The sequence below is a fragment of the Haemaphysalis longicornis genome, unplaced genomic scaffold (genome assembly GCF_048455015.1).
Source record: "Haemaphysalis longicornis isolate Haplotype H1 unplaced genomic scaffold, Haemaphysalis longicornis Haplotype H1 scaffold_2, whole genome shotgun sequence".
Lineage (NCBI taxonomy): Eukaryota > Metazoa > Arthropoda > Arachnida > Ixodida > Ixodidae > Haemaphysalis > Haemaphysalis longicornis.
The window spans coordinates 57,808,282-57,827,914 of record NW_027526295.1 but is presented as its reverse complement, the minus strand read 5'-3'; positions in this window follow the sequence as shown (position 1 = coordinate 57,827,914).

Here is a 19,633-nt window from a genome sequence, read left to right as displayed (position 1 = left end):
TTTGTTGTTAGTCGCATTTCTTCATCACTGGATGCCTTCGAAGAAACGTTGCGGGGTTTGTGAGCAGTGATGATAAAGGGCCAAATGCTGTCATACTCTATTCCTGCACTTCCTTGAAAACCTTTTGTACCGGCATTATAAGTCATCGTGATGGTGTAGAAAATAGCCAATAAACTTTTCCGGCAAGTATTAAAGTTTTGCTGTGAATGCAGCGCTTGCAATTGGGCTACCCTCATGTGAGGCAGTTTGTGAATTTCCAGAAGTTTGGGATACTTCTGTTAACACAAGGCGACTACCTGCCTCGAAAACGGTCCTCATTCCCAAACCTGGCAAGCCACTCCACATTGACAACCTCCGGCCGATTTCACTTACGTCTTGTGTGGGAAAATGTCTCGAACACGTACTACTGAACCGCTGGAATCACTACCTCGAGTCCAATCACCTCTACCACACACTATGACCGGCTTTCGCCTTGGCCTCAACACCCAAGACGCCATGCTCCTCATCAAAAGAGACATTTACGACGAACCCACAGCGGACAGCAAGGCGATCCTTGGGCTAGACCTGCAGGGGGCTTTTGACAATGTGAGACACTTCTCCATCCTCCAGCAGATCTCGGCCCTCAACATGGGGAAACGGACCCACGCCTACGTTCGAGCCTTCCTATCGGATCGCACCGTCACCCTCCACGCAGCAGGAGACATGCAATGCAACTCCTGTCCAAACGACAGGGCAGCGTTGGCACGCCACAGGGGGCGGTGATTTCGCCGTTCCTTTTCAACATAGTGATGTTCAAAGTCGCCGCAGCCCTGGACACCGTCCCGGAGGCGCGCTACAACATATACGCGGAGGATACCACCATATGGGCTGCGCCTGGCAGCGACGGACACATTGAGGACACGCTGCAACGCGCGGTGCAAGCTGTGGAGACCAGCCTCACGGACACGGGCCTCAAATGCTCGCCGGCCAAATCGGAGTTGCTCATCATCACCCCTCGGTGTCCCGTTCCTCGAACCCGCCCGACATCAACCTCTACACGGCAGACGGCAACAACATTCCCAAATTCGACCGGATCCGAGTACTGGGCATGCACATCCGAGCTAACGGAGCCAATTCTTTCACTGTGCAAAGGCTCCTGGGCAAGATCGCCGCCGCCATGACTCTCATCCGCAAAGTAGCCACTCGCCTCGCGGGAATGCCGGAGGCCAGCGTACTTCGACTGGTCCAGGCGTTCGTCGTTACCCACATTGCCTGCATAGCGGCTTACCACAATTGGACGCAGACGGAAACGCAACGTCTAGATGCGGCCCTCCGCCGGGCATACCGAGAGGCCGTCGGTCTCTACCGAGAGGCCCTCGCCTCGACGGCCTGGGTGTCCACAACACGATTGCTGAAATTGCAGAAGCTCACCGAGTCAATCAACTCCACCGCCTCTCCAACACGCTAACGGGCCGCTACATACATGACAGAGTGGGCCTGCGCCCTATCCATGCCCTGCCACCAGAAGTGCAATCCCTTCCCTCGCCCTTTGCCCGTCGTCTCAGTGTTGCACCCCTTCTCAAAATCATGCACCCCGGAATTCACGACGCACGACGCCAGGCTCGGGCGCGAGCTCTGGACAAACTCTACTCCAATGAAACAGGAGCCCGCTACGTAGACGGCAACGCCTACCAAACCCGTCCTGGTCGGTTCGCGGCCGAGGTCCTGACGGCGACCTCGGGAACAATTGCAACAACGGCTAGCTTTCGTGCCGACATGCCGGATCAGGCCGAGGAGATGGCGGTTGCCCTGGCAGCCACGGATCCGCACTGCACTGTGATCCTTAGTGATTCTAAGACGGCCATTCGCAACGTTGGAGCCAATACAATCACGTCGCCGACAGCGAGACTTCTCACAACACCGCCACCCCCTCCAGCAGTCCTGTGCACCTCATCTGGTTCCCAGCCCACTTGGACCACGCCCTGACTAGGGACAGAGCCCACAACCGCAACGTCGATACGGACCGGGCCGCCCATGATCTAACCAGTCAGGCATCCCCTCGGGCGAGGTCCCCCAGGCCACTAACAGGCCCTGGGTCGGAACTGCTGGACCCTTCCGAGACAGGGCTAGAATCCCCTACCCCGCTCGAAGACTACGGTTCTATACTACGCTGGTACAGGGACTGCAGGCGTCGCCTCCCAGCTCCCCACCCAAGACTCACCCGCAGTGAAGGAGTGTTATTGCGCCAGATACAAACGGACTCAGTGCTCACCCCTGTGTTAGGCAAACATGTGGCTCCGGAAGTGTATCCCAGTGCAGTGTGTGCTGTGTGTTGTGCCGTGCGTGAACGCTAGCCCATATCCTTCAGTGCTTTCCCCAAGACCCCGCACCCTCTAGCCTCCGGCAGCTACCAGCCTTCGTGTGTAGAGCCATCACCTCGTCCGACTACAACACCCAGAAGTTAGTCGTCCAGTGCGTCCGGGAGGCCCTGGAGTGGCAGTGGGCAGGCGCGGCGGGTCCCTCGGGGCCGAGCGCCGGCCGCCCGGACTGTGGCTTTTAGTGCCGGACTGGGCGTCGCCATTAGGCGCCACCGGACCGTTTTCTGTTTTCAATAAAATTTTCTCTCTCTCTCTCTCTCTCTCTCTCTCTCTCTCTCTCTCTCTCTCTCTCTCTCTCTCTACCATGAGTCTAAACGTTTGCTTTTCTCGAAAATTTTACCTGAAGTGGTTCATTGCGGAAAGAATCAATTCACATTACTACGGCCAAACTATGAAACACTACAGAGCCATTAGAATACGCACATATATTGGTTCAGGGGCATCGCCAAATGCGGTGCCTAAAATACTACCGCAAGCTTCGCAATTGGATAAAATAGGCAAAAGCGTCCGAGGGTATACATGCTCTCTGTGTAGTCACAACATTGACTGCGTCAACTGCGTTTGGTTGCCCGTGCCAGTATCTCATAATTGAACTTGAATGGGAAGCCAATAACCGGGGATAGCAAAAATAGCCTGTTTTCTGCTTATATTCGAGTCAGAAACCCTTGAAAAAGAGGAACAATATGCCAGAGACCCGCTAAATGTAAATGTAATAGTAAATGTATATGTACTTTTTTTCACAATTAGTCACTTCAGAAGGAAACGAAATTCGCTTCATATAAATTGCAGTGCCTTGATCCGAACGTTTGTGTGTGTAATCATCACTGCAAACACTTTGTTGGCCACGTTGGTGCAAAGTTCGAAGCACCAAGCGCTTGTCACGCATTCTTCTGTGTCCTTGTGTGTCAGCACAGCTATGCCCTACTACAGAAGCATACCGGGCAGTAGATACAGCAGTGGTTTACCGATATCACACGGTTCCACGGAGCAAGAATACATCTATAGAAGGAGAAACGTTCACCAAATGATGGTACAATGAAGACCAACGCCGACTACAAACCTTTTTATCTGCGACGGCAACGGAGAGGGTAGCGGCACCTGATGGACGAAATAATATATGCCACAACTCATTCCCGGGCCGGCGACGTGCAGTGCCAATCGCGGTGGCCGCGCAGTCTCTTTTCCCGAAAGAAATTCCGCTAGCTTATTCTTGGCCAAGTATTTTGTAAGTTATATGGCCACCCTCCGAAGCGACGTTGCACCTCCTGTCTCGTTCTTACGCCATGTAAGGTGGGGCAACAACAACAACAACAAGAAATTAAGGGAAGCTTGCACGCACGCGCAAGACTTGAATGCCGAAGCTGTTGTAGGTTTGAGTAGCCCAAGAAAGACTCTCGCCTTTAAAGGTCGAGCGCCAAAAGGAATAGGTAACCGATACAATTTAACCTGTTTTTCTATTCGTACGCGCGTTTGCACCGCCCAGCAAGCAAGCAAGTGTCTGTAAATATAGGGGAGGGGGGGTGGATTCGGGGGGTCTCATTTTTACTCGCTCTCCAATGGGCGCACCGTCATTTCCCCTAACGCGCGATTTTGGCTCCGAGTGAAAGCAACTATCGCCATAAATTTGGTGTTTCTGTAGAGCGCTCTTACATAGTTACGCGCGTCGGTCCGTATTATTTTACACCATTTTTGATATGTTCCAAAACTCAACCCTCCATGTGGGAAGGCAAATGGTTTTCCGTAGGTATTTTTTTCTGGACTGGAGGGATATACATTACAAACGCAGTTTTCCCAAATATCTTGCTGTCAGAAGCTGAGACGCAATCTTTTCAGTCTGTGAGCATCCTGGGTTTAAGTAAAGCGCATTTCGGTTCCCATTTTTCTTTATTAAACCCGCAGGGCTCAATTTAGGTGGTATTGTAAACAAATGCTATATAAACCTACTTGTTTTTAGACACACACAGTCGTTTTATCGATAGCAACCACGAGCTTTATTGTGAAAGCTCAAGCTCATACCTGTCATGGTAAGTGTAAAAAAACTGTTACGAATTTTATCGCGCTGTTTACTTTTTAGTGCAGTTAAACGTTGACGTGGTCACTTACCTGTCTACATTGAAAGTGAGTGTCTCGAGAAAATGTGTCATTATTCCACTATTATAAGCGATCACAGCCTTCGGGTACCGAGAGGGCACCCTAACAACTAAAAAAGAAATGATTTTTAACTGCTGTTCCAGGACTGCTGTGCAGGGTTTATGACCCAAAGTTTTTCTAAAGACGCGCGATCAGCTTTAGAGCAAATGAAAAACCCGTAGAACCCTTTAGCGTTACTTCTGTTCCCACGGTTCTCTAAAGTGGCTTGTTAATTTTTTTCTCGGAAGTTTGCCCTGCGGCATAACGGTACACGATTCACAGGTACACGAACAAGTTTGGTTCGTTTATAAAGTCCAAAAGTTGCCGATGATATGGTCCATGAACCAAGCGCTGCAGGTCTGGAGGGCTGCCAGGGTGGAGGTCGATTGCACGAAGCTGCCTTAATAGGATCTGATGCAGTCCCAGGCAGGTCCACAGCAGATGCTGCACATTCGCATTCTGTACGGCGGAGTATGGGCCGTGGTACTGCTATGGCCAAGAGGCAGTCACATTTGGAATTGTTCAGTCTATAAATAACAAAACGTTCAAAAGCGTCACTGAACACTTGGAACGGCACCTTTAAAAGCAGCCGTGCGTTTTCTCACCTCTGCCTAAAAATTTGTTTCGGATTTTATTCGCTAAGGCTACGTAGCCTGGGCAGCTGCAGAAGTGAGACGTAATAAATATACAAGCCACTGAGCCATTGTGTCCCTGTTAGTTCGCGCTGTTCCCCAAGATGTAAAATAGCTCGGTGTTTTTTTATGGCTCCTTCAATAGTCAAAGTATGTCTGGAAAACTTCGGGCTCATAAAATATTTAAACATTTCGCCAAGTTTTGTTCATAAGGAAAATGCCGATTTTTGCCTAATGAAAAAAAAAACACTCAAACTTCCCCGGCTAAATAATCGTTGCATAAGAAAGCCGAAAAGAAAGACATTTCTCTAACCTACGTATTTTCCGGCCCTCCGATAGCATTCCTGTTCCGCGCCTATGACAGTTATTCCGCCGTTGCATGGACGTGCCACGCTATATTGAAGATGCAATATGTTCCTTCCTTTCTGGGGGGAATCAAAAGCTACAACCACGCATACGCCCATTAACCTTTTATTCTTGTATGGATGCCTAGCCACTTCACTGTTTTTTTTCTTTTAGTGGCGGGGTGATTAGCATCTGTTTTTTTCTAGTGATCGAGTTTCATGCTATATTGTTGAAATCGGTACAATAAGCTGCTAATTTTGCGTCGCGCAAAACCCTCATATTTCCGGCGTTGGATCATTTTTAACTACACTAGATTAAAATAGCTACAACATTCGAAAAGTGAAGCCAAATCCTGTTTCACTACACTAGAAGAGTCATGATGATGATGACTTGTTTTATGGCGCAAGGCCAGCTATGAGTAAGGGGAGCCAAACAAGGATTTAGTCCGTGACAGCGAGGTGTGGGCAAACTCTTAAGCACTTGAATAACTATAAATGTGAAATGGATTAAAAGTCAATAAACAATATAGCCGCTGTAAATGACCAGGTTACAATGATACGTGGTATGAAATAAGGTGTAAAAATTTGATTTATGTTAAGTTCTTGGAATCGTCGGTTAAGTTCTTGGAACATGGAATCGTCGGCTATGAAGCAAGATGAATGTAGTAGAATGTGTTGTCTGTAGAGTTCTGGAAAGTGTCTGCGTCTTGTGTCAAAAGTTCTGAATTGAATGCGTTTGTGCGGTACGAATAAGTCCTCGCCACACCTGCCACACACTGGTTTTAGAGATCGAGTGAGCAGGTGGGAGTATGTTGCATGTGTGTGGCCTGTCCCTCACCGAGTTAAGGCATTTCAGTGTGTCTATTGCGTGATTCAGTAGTGTATCTTCCGAAGTGTGGCTTCATTACGTTTAATTTGTTGTCTGTCTTTCTACTTCAGTGCGTTTGCCATGTTTTATGAAGCTGTTGTCTGAATGGAGCTTGAGGCCAGTGTTGGGTACCAGTGTTATGTCCGCGTTTTGGTGTGCGGTGGCGGCTGCCATTTCAACCGCAAACTCGTTTCCGGCGATCCCAGAGTGGTCAGGTAGCAATAACACAGTCATTCAAAGGTTTGACGTGTATGCCGCAATGATGGTCCTAAAAACAATATTGACGATGCGGTTTTTAGAGGACTTTCCGGGTGATAGCGCGCGTACCACGCTGAAAGATTCGGTGGAATGATAGTTTTAGGAATACGGGGTCCGAGTATATGATTAAAATCATGCACACTTCCCTCTAACGCCGGCGATGGTTCAACGCGAAGCTTTCTCATGGTGGATTTTTTGCTTGGCCAATCCCACACAGTGAGTATATGGTACTCTGGAGGTACGCCCCACTTTTCTAGGATACCTACAGCCACAGAGTTTCTCAGTAAGTATACTAGCCCTTTCGGCCCTGGCGTCGTCATTTGACGACACAACACACAATATCCTATAGCGCCTTAAGAAGAAAACCAAAACTGCTAGTTTTCAAGGTGGAGGTTGTACAAGGATGCCTCAAGCGATAGACATCACCATTGTTAAGATTGCGCGAGGCTTTCTTCCCCTAAAGACACTCCCGTTCTGCGGACGTTTCGGTGACTCCTGCCTCCTCACTTCACTGAAATTCACCTTCTTTGGGTTCCTGGTCATGCAGGGATCACATTCAACGAGACTGCCGACTCTCTAGCAAGGGTAGCACTTTCTGGGCCTGTAGTAGACGTCGTAGAGCCGACACCTTTAATAACAGCAGCTAGGTACCGTAGGATGCTGAAACTCCAAGTACAGCAAGAATCGGTTTTATTATCATTCAGGGATTTTAATCATCTTAAATTCTCATGGAAACCTGAATGGTGCATTTCACGCAACTTAGAGGTGGTTATTACAGCGTTACGTTGTCGAGTACCCAAGTTAAATAGGTATTTGCATAGGTCTCGTCTGGCGCCAACAGCTCTGTGCAGCTATTGCAACAAAGAGGAGTCTGTCGATCACTACCTTTTGACATGCCGACGTTTTTCACGACTGAGACGTCAGTCCCTTTACAGTTTGGGTATATCCCTAACAGTGCCGGCTATTCTATCGTTCGGGGCATTCGAAACGGGGTTCTGCCGCCGGGATGTATGCTCTGCCCTCCTGCGCTACATTGAAAATTCAAAACGATTGTCTTTATGATTGCGATTGGTCACCCTCGCTTTGATTTTTCAGGATTTTTTTTTCCTTTTTTCTCACAAATTTTTCCAACCAGTCTAAATTATCTTTCCTAAACGTCTCGTGATTAGATAAGAATTCCATTCATTTTAACCATCCTCTGTTGATTGGCCGATCCCCTGATTGGGTATGTGCCATACCTAAAGGCGCAACAACAACAACCACAACAACAACACAGCGTAAGACGACCGTGCGAGTAAGGAAACAGAAATTTCGGTTCGTCAAAATGTCTATAAATCTGTAAATACTTGGATTACCAGCTTTATATTTTTTCTGTAAGATCAGGGTGTCATAGGCTTTCCGACAAAAAAAAACGTTTTTTTTTACAGAAACGGAAAATGTTTGATTGCCTAATGACCTAATTATTTGTTTTGGCTGTAAATTAATAAATACTTGCTCTATTAGCGTCGTTTTTGATTTCTGTGCTTCTGATGTCCAAAGCTGTGCGAAAAAATGCATAAAAACAATTTCCGCTTGAAATAAAAAATACATGGCCGAGAGGGCTAGGGATGAAACTGCACCTGGTAATCCATTGTGTCTTGGGGGGTTATGGGAAGACAGCTTCTGGAATCGGCTTGACATAACTGGATTCTTAAGCGGTTTTTGGGATTTCCCTTTTTCATTGTGCGTTCGTTAACACGTGTACAATCTACGAGGTAGCTGAAGTCCTCCCTGTTTTGTGATAGCCGTGAGCCGTGGCAACTGCGTGTTCGGTGAAAGAGCACGCAGTGCGTGATCGTAGCTGACGTTTGTCTTGCCGAAGTAGCAGGAACCATAGAGTTTCTTAGTAAGTATACGGGAGAGGAAACTGCTCCTCGTAAGCCATGTTGTCGTGGGGGTTCATGGGAAGACATCCTTTTTTGGCTAGTACTAGGCATAACAACTGCATTCTTAAGCGGTTTTGGGATTTGCTTTCTTCACTATGCATTCACACGTTTACGAGCTAAAAGGAAGCCGAAATCCTCCCGTTTCTGTGGTAGCCGTGTTCAGTGAAGCAGCAGGCAATGCGTGATCGCACTTGACGTTGCTCATGCCGCAGTCGAAGGACGTAGTACTGAGCGGGTAATATGCCGACGCGAAATTTGTAGCCGACGAAAAGAAGAAACAAAACGTACTTCGACGAAGACAAGACACGGCAGATACAGGGCTCTTCTATGCGTCCTATCTTGTCATCGTCCACGACTGTTTAACGCTATGTTTTTATTTTTCGTGTTAAACTAGCTGGCGGTGGCGGTGCACCGGTTCACCGCGAAGGCAACGTTTTCATAGGCACGCTCAAAAAACTTTCGAAACTCTTCAAACAACTTATATTTTGAAATAATGGTATAATTAATAAAATCACAGTCTAATGAGTTACCCCCCAAATAATAACATTGTTCGTAACTACAACCTTGCCCAGCGGAATAGCAGGCACAACCGTTCCGGCAAAAATACGCTTCGCTTCTTTTTTTCTTAGTTTTAAAACAGCCTGTTTTTATTTTCCACTTACATAATTGATCACTATTCTTCGCGTTCTTGTGGCACTTTGTTTAAATTTGCGGTCACTAAAACGTTTCAATCCAAGCCAATGACGAAACTAAGGCGAGCGCGATGTATAATGGCGGCCCATTACGACACAGACGACCTTGATGTGAGCCGTATAAGCGCTAGCGCCCGATTCCTCTCTAGTGTATACTGTAAGAAACTCTGTGGAAGGAACGTATGACTTAGCTAGTACTATGCCGCGGCGAAAGTTGTAGCTGGTGAAGAAAAAAGTTGGCTCCAATCGACGCTCTGAAGTTGGTTGGAAAGCAAAGCTGTGAAGGACCCCCACAACAATTCCACATGCGACATCACTTAAATTCACACGCGTGGATCTAGAAATAGTGAAAGCAGATATTCTTGCAGCCGTTACCTGAGAATAGCGGGGGCCTCGTCTCGAGCGCAGCAGCGTCGGCCACGGCCGCTCTAGAGCGGCAGATGCCGCCGCTTTAGCCCAGTCGCGAGTCGGGAGAAAGAAAACGGAGGGGAGCGTCTTTGGAAGGGTGAGACAGCGGAACAAAGGCTCCTGAAGTGCTAGATAGGACCTACACCACCGCGCGACACAAGCGCAGACAGTGAAAAAATACGGCGTGTGAGCTTAGAGATTCCCATTTATACAGATCTGAACTAGTCAGTTTCGTAAGTTTGAGAATTGCGAGAAAGGTGACGCAACTTTTATAATCGCTATTTATCAGAACCAGTTGCTCCATTTGTCTTTTGTAATACCTGCTAAACACAACCGAATCGGTATTCAGCAATTTCACAATTTCAGCAAAGAACTAGAGGAACTCTTCAATAATACTAAGTCGGGGATCCGTGCGTAATGAGCCCCCGCCCCCCCCCCCCCCCCCCCGCAAAAAAAAAAATTATGCGCACTCAGGTAGCCTATCAGGATGAAGGAAATTAGAAGGCTGACAAAGGATCATAAAAACATAGGACACATGCTAATGGTGCGTTCTCAGTAACTACGTTGGATGACCTTCGAAAAATGTCTGTTTGTGGTAATTGTCTTGTCCTGATCCCGTACCATTTCCTACCCTTTAGTGTTAATTTGAAGGTAACGCGTTCGCGGTTAGCATTAATTATTGCCAAGAAAACAAATTTCGAGGACGCTTAACCTTCGCCGTGGCATCAAAATGCGACAACAATGTTGATCTTGGTGTTTAAGAAGACTGTGTATTGGGCTGTGGCATAAATTACTTCCTGCAAACATCGCACTCGCGCCTGGAGTGAGAGCGCGCTACAGCGCGTTAGGCCGCTACAGAGTCCAGTGCAGCGCGCCTGCAGAACAGCGGGGGTCGAAGTTGGTGGCGTCAGGTTCATCGTGCCACGTTGGAACTAACAACGGCCCCTTTAGCGCATGTTCGGTCATTCGCACAAAATACCAAGTTAAGATTTCCTGCATAACACAAAACAGCGAGCTAGCCGCAACCTGAAGCAGGCGCCACGCCGGGGAATGGCTACCGTGCATTCGTGGTGGTAAAGCTGGCTGCACACAGCGCGAAATGTGGGATGCCACATCTTCGGAGCAAGAACAAGACAGTAGGGGAACAGCGCTTCCCAGGGTGGCCAGATAAGCTCACAATTAAGCACTTGGTCAGTTCTCAGCTAGCGGCATCGGTCGTGTGAGGAGAAACTGTGAGGCAACCGCGACCGTGATTTCACTGCGCAGCTAAAGAATGAATTTTGGCGGTTATCCATCAGGTGCCGCTGCCTTCTCATTTGCCGTCTCTTCCACGACGCTTTGCAGTGCGCATTCGTTTTCATTGTGTCATTATCTTGTCGCTGCACCATTGGGGCGGGCGCAGCCGCTCCCGACGCAATGGCGCAGCGACCAGGTAATCAAAGCGGGCAGATAATACAAAGACAATAAACACTGAACAACCTAACCTTATCTCTTTGCTGGATAGCTCCAGGCGCCCTGTTCCCCATGCTAAGGAAGCCGATATTTTAAATGCTGCTTTCTGTTCAGTATTCACTAACAAGCCTCCTAGCGATCTTCCTGTTGTTCCACCTTTTCGACAATCTTCTGATACTAGCATTGCTGTCAGTCCCTCTGGTACAGTTACGGTGATTGACTCACTTCGTAATTCTTCCTCCATTGGAATCAATGGTACTAATGCCAAAGCGCTCAAAAACACCCAATATGCATAGTCAATCATCTTGTCCCTAGTATCTCAACAATCTTTGGACAGAGGAATTGCTCCACTAGACTGGCTAATCGGCAAAATCACCCCGGTCGTCAAAAAAAGGAAGCCGTTCATCTCCCCTGAACAACTGCCCAACATCTATCGGGTGAGTGCTTCAAAATTATGGAACATACCATTTCCTCCTAAGTTGTCAATTTTTTGTCGTCAGCGTACATTTTCAATATCAACCAACATGGTTTCCGCAAGGACTACACTTGTGACACTCAACTTGCTCTATTCCTTCACAACCTGCACTCGCGTTTGACCGCGACATTCCAATTGAAGCCCTTTTTTGATTTCGAGAAAGCCTTTGATACATTTCCCTATGCTTCACTTATACTTAAGCTATCTCGCCTCATTTAGATCCGTGTACATTAAACTGGATTCACAGTTGTATTACACATCGACAGCAGTTTGTTTATGCCAACTCCCCCTCGTTATCCCTGTCCCTTGTTTTTTGCGGTGTGCCCCAAGGCACCGTTGTCGGGCTCCTTCTTTTCTTAGTGTGTAATAATGACCCTCCCGATGTTGTTTCTTTCATTATCCGCTTCTTTGCGGGTGATTGTGTTGCGTACAGCCTAATAATCGATTCATCAGACGAAACTTCCCTTTAAATCAATGTCCTCGCTGTTAGAGAGTGGGGCAAGAAATGGCTCACAGCTTAACGTCAGCAAAACAACATTTCTCTCTTTTCAACGTCGTTCTATTTATGCCACCCTACACGTATTACCTACACAACTCTGCTGTATCCGCCTCTACGTCCGTCAAGCACTTAGGTATCTACATTAGTAACTATTTAACCTTGTCCAACCACGTCAGCCATGTTACTAGCGCATCAAATCGTGTCTTCGGCTATCTTCATAGACGCCTTTCCTTGACACGATTCTCTGTCAAACCACTCGCATACAAAACACTCGTTATTTCGAAACTTGATTACGGCAACAGAATCTAGTACCCGCACAAAGCCAACTTCTGTAACGCCCTTGAATTCTTCAAAACCGCGCAGCCAGGTTCATCCTTTCAGAATCTTCATATCACTCCAGCGTTTCGGCACTAAAATGGCAACTTCGACTCCCTCCTCTAATCTTCCGTTGACTGATAGTACGCATGTCTTTTTATCACCGGTTATTTTATTCCCTGCCACCGAATAATCAGTTAATCGTACCCGCTCTTAGAGCCTGGCGCAATAGCCATCGTAACGCTGTTTACTCACCACGCGCTCACACTACAACGTTTCAGCGTTCATGCTTTGCTCATACAGCAAACGACCCGAACAAACTTTGCGCCAATGTTGCCGTTATTACCGATAACAGTCGTTTTAGGTATGCCGTAGAAGAATTATGTCCTGATCTGTAGCCGTTTTTGTTTTACACCTTTCCACAGTATTTTGCCTGACTTCTTTCTGTCTACCCCACATGTAATGCCATCAAAAGGGCCCTTGAGGTACCAATAAATAAATAAATAAATAAATAAATAAATAAATAAATAAATAAATAAATACATGGCGCAGGCTGCCAGCAGGACGCGCCACCTGCTCACACACTATCTGTTGGGGAAGCGTATTACGATCCCAGTGATGTCAGTTGGCGCCGCAATTCGCGGTGCGCGATTTTTAGCTCGCGGTCAATGCTACTGAGGACGCCGGCTGCTTTGCTGAGGGGCTTTTCCTCCAACTCTTGGCGTTAGAAAAGCCTGCTGCCATCTATATATTAAGCCATAACTGCTGCCCACATACTTTCATTCTTTTCGCTCGTTTAGCCTCCATGATATTTTTTAAGATGGTGTCAGATGCTGGATCAATATTCTTGCCGTCTGGTCCACAAAGGGTCGTCTTCGAAACGAATAAAGCGCCTACGGTTCCGGTCATGTTACAAACGATGCGATGTCTTGACATTGTTTTGTCTCTTGTGCTAAGGTAGTAGCAGTAGCAGTAACTTCGGTTTGCCCGAAAGTTGTGGCGACCGCTCCACGGAGTTGTTCACTCAGTTATCTAGACAGTGGGGCTCCCGATGTTTTGGGAGCTCTATGTTTTATTAATTATTTTACTGTTTTGGGAACAAAAGATCATGACGGCGGAGTGACTGGCTCTAAAAACCTTGCACTGCTGCCCTATTAACTGGGATTTTGATGTTAACTGGGAAAGAACTCACCTGACGCAACTTATACAGACCACACTCTTGTACAGTTCTGGTTAGAAAATTCGGTTGTTGATTGCACACCTGTCCGTTCTTGCTCCGAAAAAATGCACTCCACAGTGAAATCCAGCTTTACGCAGCTGCGTCGTTTTTGCAGCGTGTATTTACGAAAAAGCTTTCGCACTGTGGTGCATACTACTCAAATCCATTGTAAAATATTCAAGGAATACTTGTAATTTCGGGCAAACAAACAAAAATTTCCCCGCATTTCCCCGAGGGGAAGAATGTGAAAGTGCGAATGCAGGAGTTGAATTTGCGCGGTTCGGTAATGTTCGCGAAAGAGAGATCACACACACACACACAACTACAAAGAAAAAAAGATGCATTTATTCACAGACACCTATTTGTGTTGTCGTTGTACTTGATTGCTAGAGCGGATCTCAGCTTTGAAATTTCGTGTCAGTACTCCTTTAAGCGGGTGCATTAGCCCTTCTCACGCCCGATTCCTGGCCAATCCCCCACGTGGGTATGTGCCATGCACAGACACCTATTTGTGTTGTCGTTGTACTTGATTGCTATAGCGGATCTCAGCTTTGAAATTTCGTGTCAGTACTCCTTTAAGCGGGTGCATTAGCCCTTCTCACGCCCGATTCTTGTCCAATCGCCCTCAGTGGGTATGTGCTAAAGAAATTAGGAACTCTTCTTGGCCAATCGCCCTAAGTGGGTATGTGGTGCGGATGGACGGACGGCGGTGGACGCGTGATTCAGATTACTTGGCCAATCGCCCTAAGTGGGTATGTGTTAAAGAAATTAGGAACTCTTCTTGGCCAATCGCCCTATGTGGGTATGTGGTGCGGACGGACGGACGGCGGTGGACGCGTGATTCAGGGTCGCTTAAGAAGTGCATTCGCACTTAATAAAGGCAGATACAAACGACGAGAATAAAATTTTTATTCCAGGCAAAGCTGCTACTACGACCACGTGGACGACGGCTTCACTTTTCTTTTCAGCGTTGAAGATTGGGAATTAAGACTGGTGCTGCATTGAAGAGAGGTCGTCTCGTTCTTCTTTAGGCGCATCAAGCACAGGCTCTCACAGCGTAAGCTGTCGTTTCATGCAAATCAGCTTTTGGCATCGCCGACAAAATGTTCTGCTCTGATACCTCCCTGTAGTGTTGAAACACGTCTGCTGACATCGATGGTGGCGACACCCCGCCACATTTTTTTCATATGTGTAGATTGTCTTTTTGTCACGACATTTGGAGTGATGCTCGCATTGGCTTGTTCTGCTGAAATGACAGTATGCAAACGGAGAACTAACCTACTGTTACCGCTGCTGACGTTGTAAGGTTTTCCTGAACCTTGCAAAACTCCCCTTTCTTCGCTGTATACTACTTTGCAGACTCTAGATTTCTGGAGCTTAAAATCCCCAATCTTGCAGAAAACCAAAGCGGATTAAACTTATATAGAACATTATAAAAATAGATGCATATTTAATATTGGTGCGCTACTCGGAATGCAACGCGATTCGCGTTAGCCCGCAGTGCTTAAAACACACTCGTATTGGAAATGGCTGCACAAGTTTTGCCAAAATAATCCCCGAGCCTCGCCTTTTACTGTATCCAAGTATTCTTTTTCTGTCCGAGTAATGCATTCACTCTCCCGCTTGAATAGAAAGTTGTAAGTAGGTTTTAGGGCTGAAGCGTGCGGGGTTAATGGTTAAAATAAGATGAAGAAGTTACGACCGCTAGGAGCACTTTTTTACACTCGACCGGGAGTATTTCATGACAGTCCAGTGAACACAGCGTTCACAGAACATTTTTCTAAATTTGGCAACGCGTTTCTGATTAACGGTGAGCTGGCATAGGAATATATAGCCACGTCGCAAAGAACAATGCATATTCGTTAGCTATAGAGATTATTGAAGTGAGCTTGTGACCCGCAAATAAACTAGAAGGAAACACGAACGACGAAAAAGCTCTCAACAGGGTGACATTCACGGGCGAGCCTCGGCGTATTCAAAACCGTGGGTGCGCTCTTCAGGCAGTTACTTCGAGACAGCCTATTTCTGGAGCTGCGCAGTTTGATCAAGGAAATTATCGATCAAGCAAGAACGGTATAGGTTCGCGAATACACGGAGACGCCGTATCTCTGCAAAACAAGATAGCCCCGCGCGGCATAGGCTAGAAGGAGAAAATTGGAGCTACGCTTCACCTACAGCATAAAATAACCTCACGCACTCACGTGCTTGTGACAACACATGAACAAAACGAATTGCAAGGCAAAGTTCGCGGGAATACAGAGTAGCGGCGGCTACCGAAATGCGTTGTACTTGCGGGATGAACTGACATCTGCGAATCATAATATTTCGGACACGCAAGATAAAGCCCGCATGCTTCCTGCCAACCATGTGGAGATATTATTTAAACCCAATTACAGAGTACCGAAAGGCAACATTGACGTATTCTAAAACTATAAAAAAGCTGTGGAAATGTGCACATCCTGCCTTTCGAATGCAATTAGCCTTTTCAGCGCGCCCACCGAATCAGCGCTTTACCTAATTTCAGTGTTGCAGCTGACGAAAGGTTGAAAAAAAACACTTTAGAGGTAACCAAAGCAATTCTTAAGACGCATTAAATTCGTTATTATAGTGGTCAATTCCCGAACATGCCTTCTCAAACACATCCCCATTTTTTTTTCTTTCCGTGTCCTCTCATCACCGTCCCAATTTCCCAATATCTGCCACTTTCCTCGGATATGGGTTAACGATACGAAATTAATAATACTCCAGCCCCACTTCCACATGAAGTGCGAAAATTGAGGATGCGATGTTCCAACGATCACGAATGAGGAGCGATAGTTCTTTCTGCTACCTGCATCACGTCGTTTGCTATTATAAATAAGACACAATACATTTCACGGCTGCACTTTGTTTTCGCAATCAGCCGGATGTATCGCCTCTCGTGCAGCTCAGGTTATATTGTTTAGAATAGATGAACAGTTCCTTGTTTCGTATTCCAAAGAAGAATAAATTGCTGTGGTTTAGCTTTGGTTGACTCCACTTGATAGCGAAAGCTTCATTGTCCTGGCTAGGCCCATTGTCGAGCTGTGGTCGAAGTGTGGCCTCGCAATGATATATAGATATATTCGCAATGAATACACTGTTTATTAAAATGCCTTTTCGCCTCACGGTGATGTTTAATCCTAGGCACTGTGCCAGCGACCACAGATGGGTGTTTTTCTTCCTACATCGCAAACGGCTTCGCCCCGCAAGTGGCTTCCTGGCCTTCCTGGCGTGCGCTTATCGCTGCTGCGGCGGCCTCCCCGCCTTTCCGTGCCAGGTGGCGACACGAGTCCCGCGCACGTTTCCGTTCCCTCCTCGCCTATGTCTCCCCTGACGCTTAATCTCTCCCCCCCATCGGGCCGCTGCTCCGTGTCGGGTGCTTGCGGAAGAGGGTGTGGTTTTACCTCGAGCTCTCAAGATGAATACAAGGTAGTGAAACTTCCTTTACCATGCGTGGGACGCGATACTCGCTCGGAACGCCGGACGAACCCCTGGTGCTTGTGTGCGGTACTAAAAACATGGCGGCGTGCTGCAGACAAGCACTGTGAGACGCCATCTTAATGAGGACTGAAAAGCCACAAGGGAGAGGGGGCAATTTATTCCGAAATTTCAGTGGGATACACTATCATAGAAAATTGAACGAGTGGTAGTTATTCAGATGGCGAACGCGCGACATTTTTCCTGTTGCACCACCCGCCACATGATCAAAAGGCAATTGTTGCGTTGTGATTCATGAAGCTTTACGGATCCACCTATTTTTGCGCCACTTGTTCTACGTAGGACTTTGGTCTGGTTTACTTGTACACACAAGCTAGACAGCAACAAAGAGAACAACTTTTTGATGTTTTATTGCCTAAACGTTCGGTTGGTACAATAAAAACGCAACTTGAAAATCTTTGAGAGTAGAAGGCAGCGCAAGAGCGAGATGAGGCGGAGACGAAAGAAGCACAAGAGCTTCTGAGGCTGAATATCTTACGCTTTTAGTCGCATACGAAAGTTCATGGCCCATTCCCGCATGCATGCTAATACTCTAGGTGTCAAGCCATTGCATATGGAGTCTCTACGACGCTTTTACATAAAAAACAGTAATTACTATACACAAGTTCACAGCCGTTACCCCGATATAAAATCATCTCGTGAGTGGGACAAGACATTACGGAATACCCGCATACTTATCGTGCGAAAGAGAAAACGGATAAAAAATGTACAAGATACCGGAGTTGGACATTTTCTCATGTTATATTCTGCAGTAGCTTTCTATATAAACGTAAGGAAAAATTTACAAAATATTGAAGCCAATGCATGGTGTTCTAAGAAAATAACATGACGAGTTTATGCATGCTTCGTCGTAACATACCTGCAATGTCTAATATTAAAAATATACAAGCCAATACATTGTACACACACATACATGCTCCCTTTAGAGGCAACACACGGTGAGTTCATACTATGCAAACAGATTAATAACAGTTACAAAATTTCCCCATTTCTCGTGCACCAGCGGATTTTTTGAGGCGTTGATTGCCTAGTAGATTTTAACAAAGCGAATGTGCCACAAACGGTGAATTCTTGCAAAGATGTGCACAAAACGTTTTTCGCACTCTTCAGTTCAGAATTCTTGCCTTCTAATATAATGGTACAAAATGCCTGCCAAAACTCGATTCACAATAGGCAGGTGCGCCAGGACACTGGTATATTAAGCTTCCATCACCATACCATCTCAAAAGAAGTCGTCAGAAGGCACTGTTACATTGCAGATCGTAGCTTTGTAACATTGCAAATCGTACATCGCAGATCGCATGCGGATGGTACCTTTTACCCGCACGAATGCGAAAGAATGTTATGCCCGCGTGGCGTGAAGACCTTTGCCCTCACTCAGCACAGCACAATTTCTGATGACGGCGCGAATCTATTCATGCGCCTGTTTCGATGAAACATACTTTACGGTGGTAAAAGCGTTTTTTGTTACAGTGTAGACCGTAACATGCTTGTGCGCGCGACAAAAAACAAGGTGGCGCTCGTGGCACGACAAGGTGGCGGTCGTATTTTCGCAATCTCGAACGGCAACTTTTTCGTTCTCTTGAAAATAAAAGCTCCGGAGTTAATAAGTAACCTGGTAATAAGTATAAAGTGGGACTACAATGTTCATTCATGCACGTATGTAGTGCCACCCCCAAAACGTTTGGATCGCTGCGGTCACGGAAATAAAGACGGCGAACTTTCATCCCCCTGGCCAAAATTGGCCACCCCGCGGAGGCTGCCCGAGGCAGCGTAGTGTAGCTCGCGCTACGAAATCCCCTGCAATACGCACTCCGTTTTCACCAAAATATTGTCTTCAATAATGGGTTCACATTCCGCCTTCACGCTCCCGTGATTTTTATAGAGCCATCTCTGCAGAAGGATGCAGAATGACGCAGTAACCCCAGGACAGTTGAAACGTGGGCTGGTTGGTACATAAAATTGGAAGAAAGCAAGAAAAAGTCAGACGCCCGGAAGAGGAAAAGTGAACAAACAATTGCGCTTGGTATCAAGCGAACGATTTCGTTGGATCAGGGCTCCAGCGTTATAGAGGTGGGTCGAACGCAATACAACACAGTAAACGGAGGGGTGGACAGGGAAAACCGCCATAATTGATTTCTAACACACAGCAAACAATGGTGAAACAAACGTGTAAATTCCACTGATAAACGTGGTATTTTTTGGGAATCGATACGCTAGGAACACTGACACAGTTGTCTCCGAATTGTATAACGCAAAACTCTTCGAAAATTCAGCTGGCCGTTTTCGACTGCACGCTGCGGTATCGGGGGCCCGCTCAGCGCAACCGGAGCCAATGCCGTTCGCGGCGAAGCGCGCCACGCATGCGCAATGATTCTCCCGCTTGCTATCGGAGAGGAGCAGACCGTGAGAAAAAATCAGCTAAAGCTCGCTACGTCACATGCCGTTTGCTCCCGATACCGGCCTAGGATGCGGCATCTTTGAAACAATGGGATGCAGCCACATCTAAAGCAATACTATGCAAGGTTGTTGGCAAGATA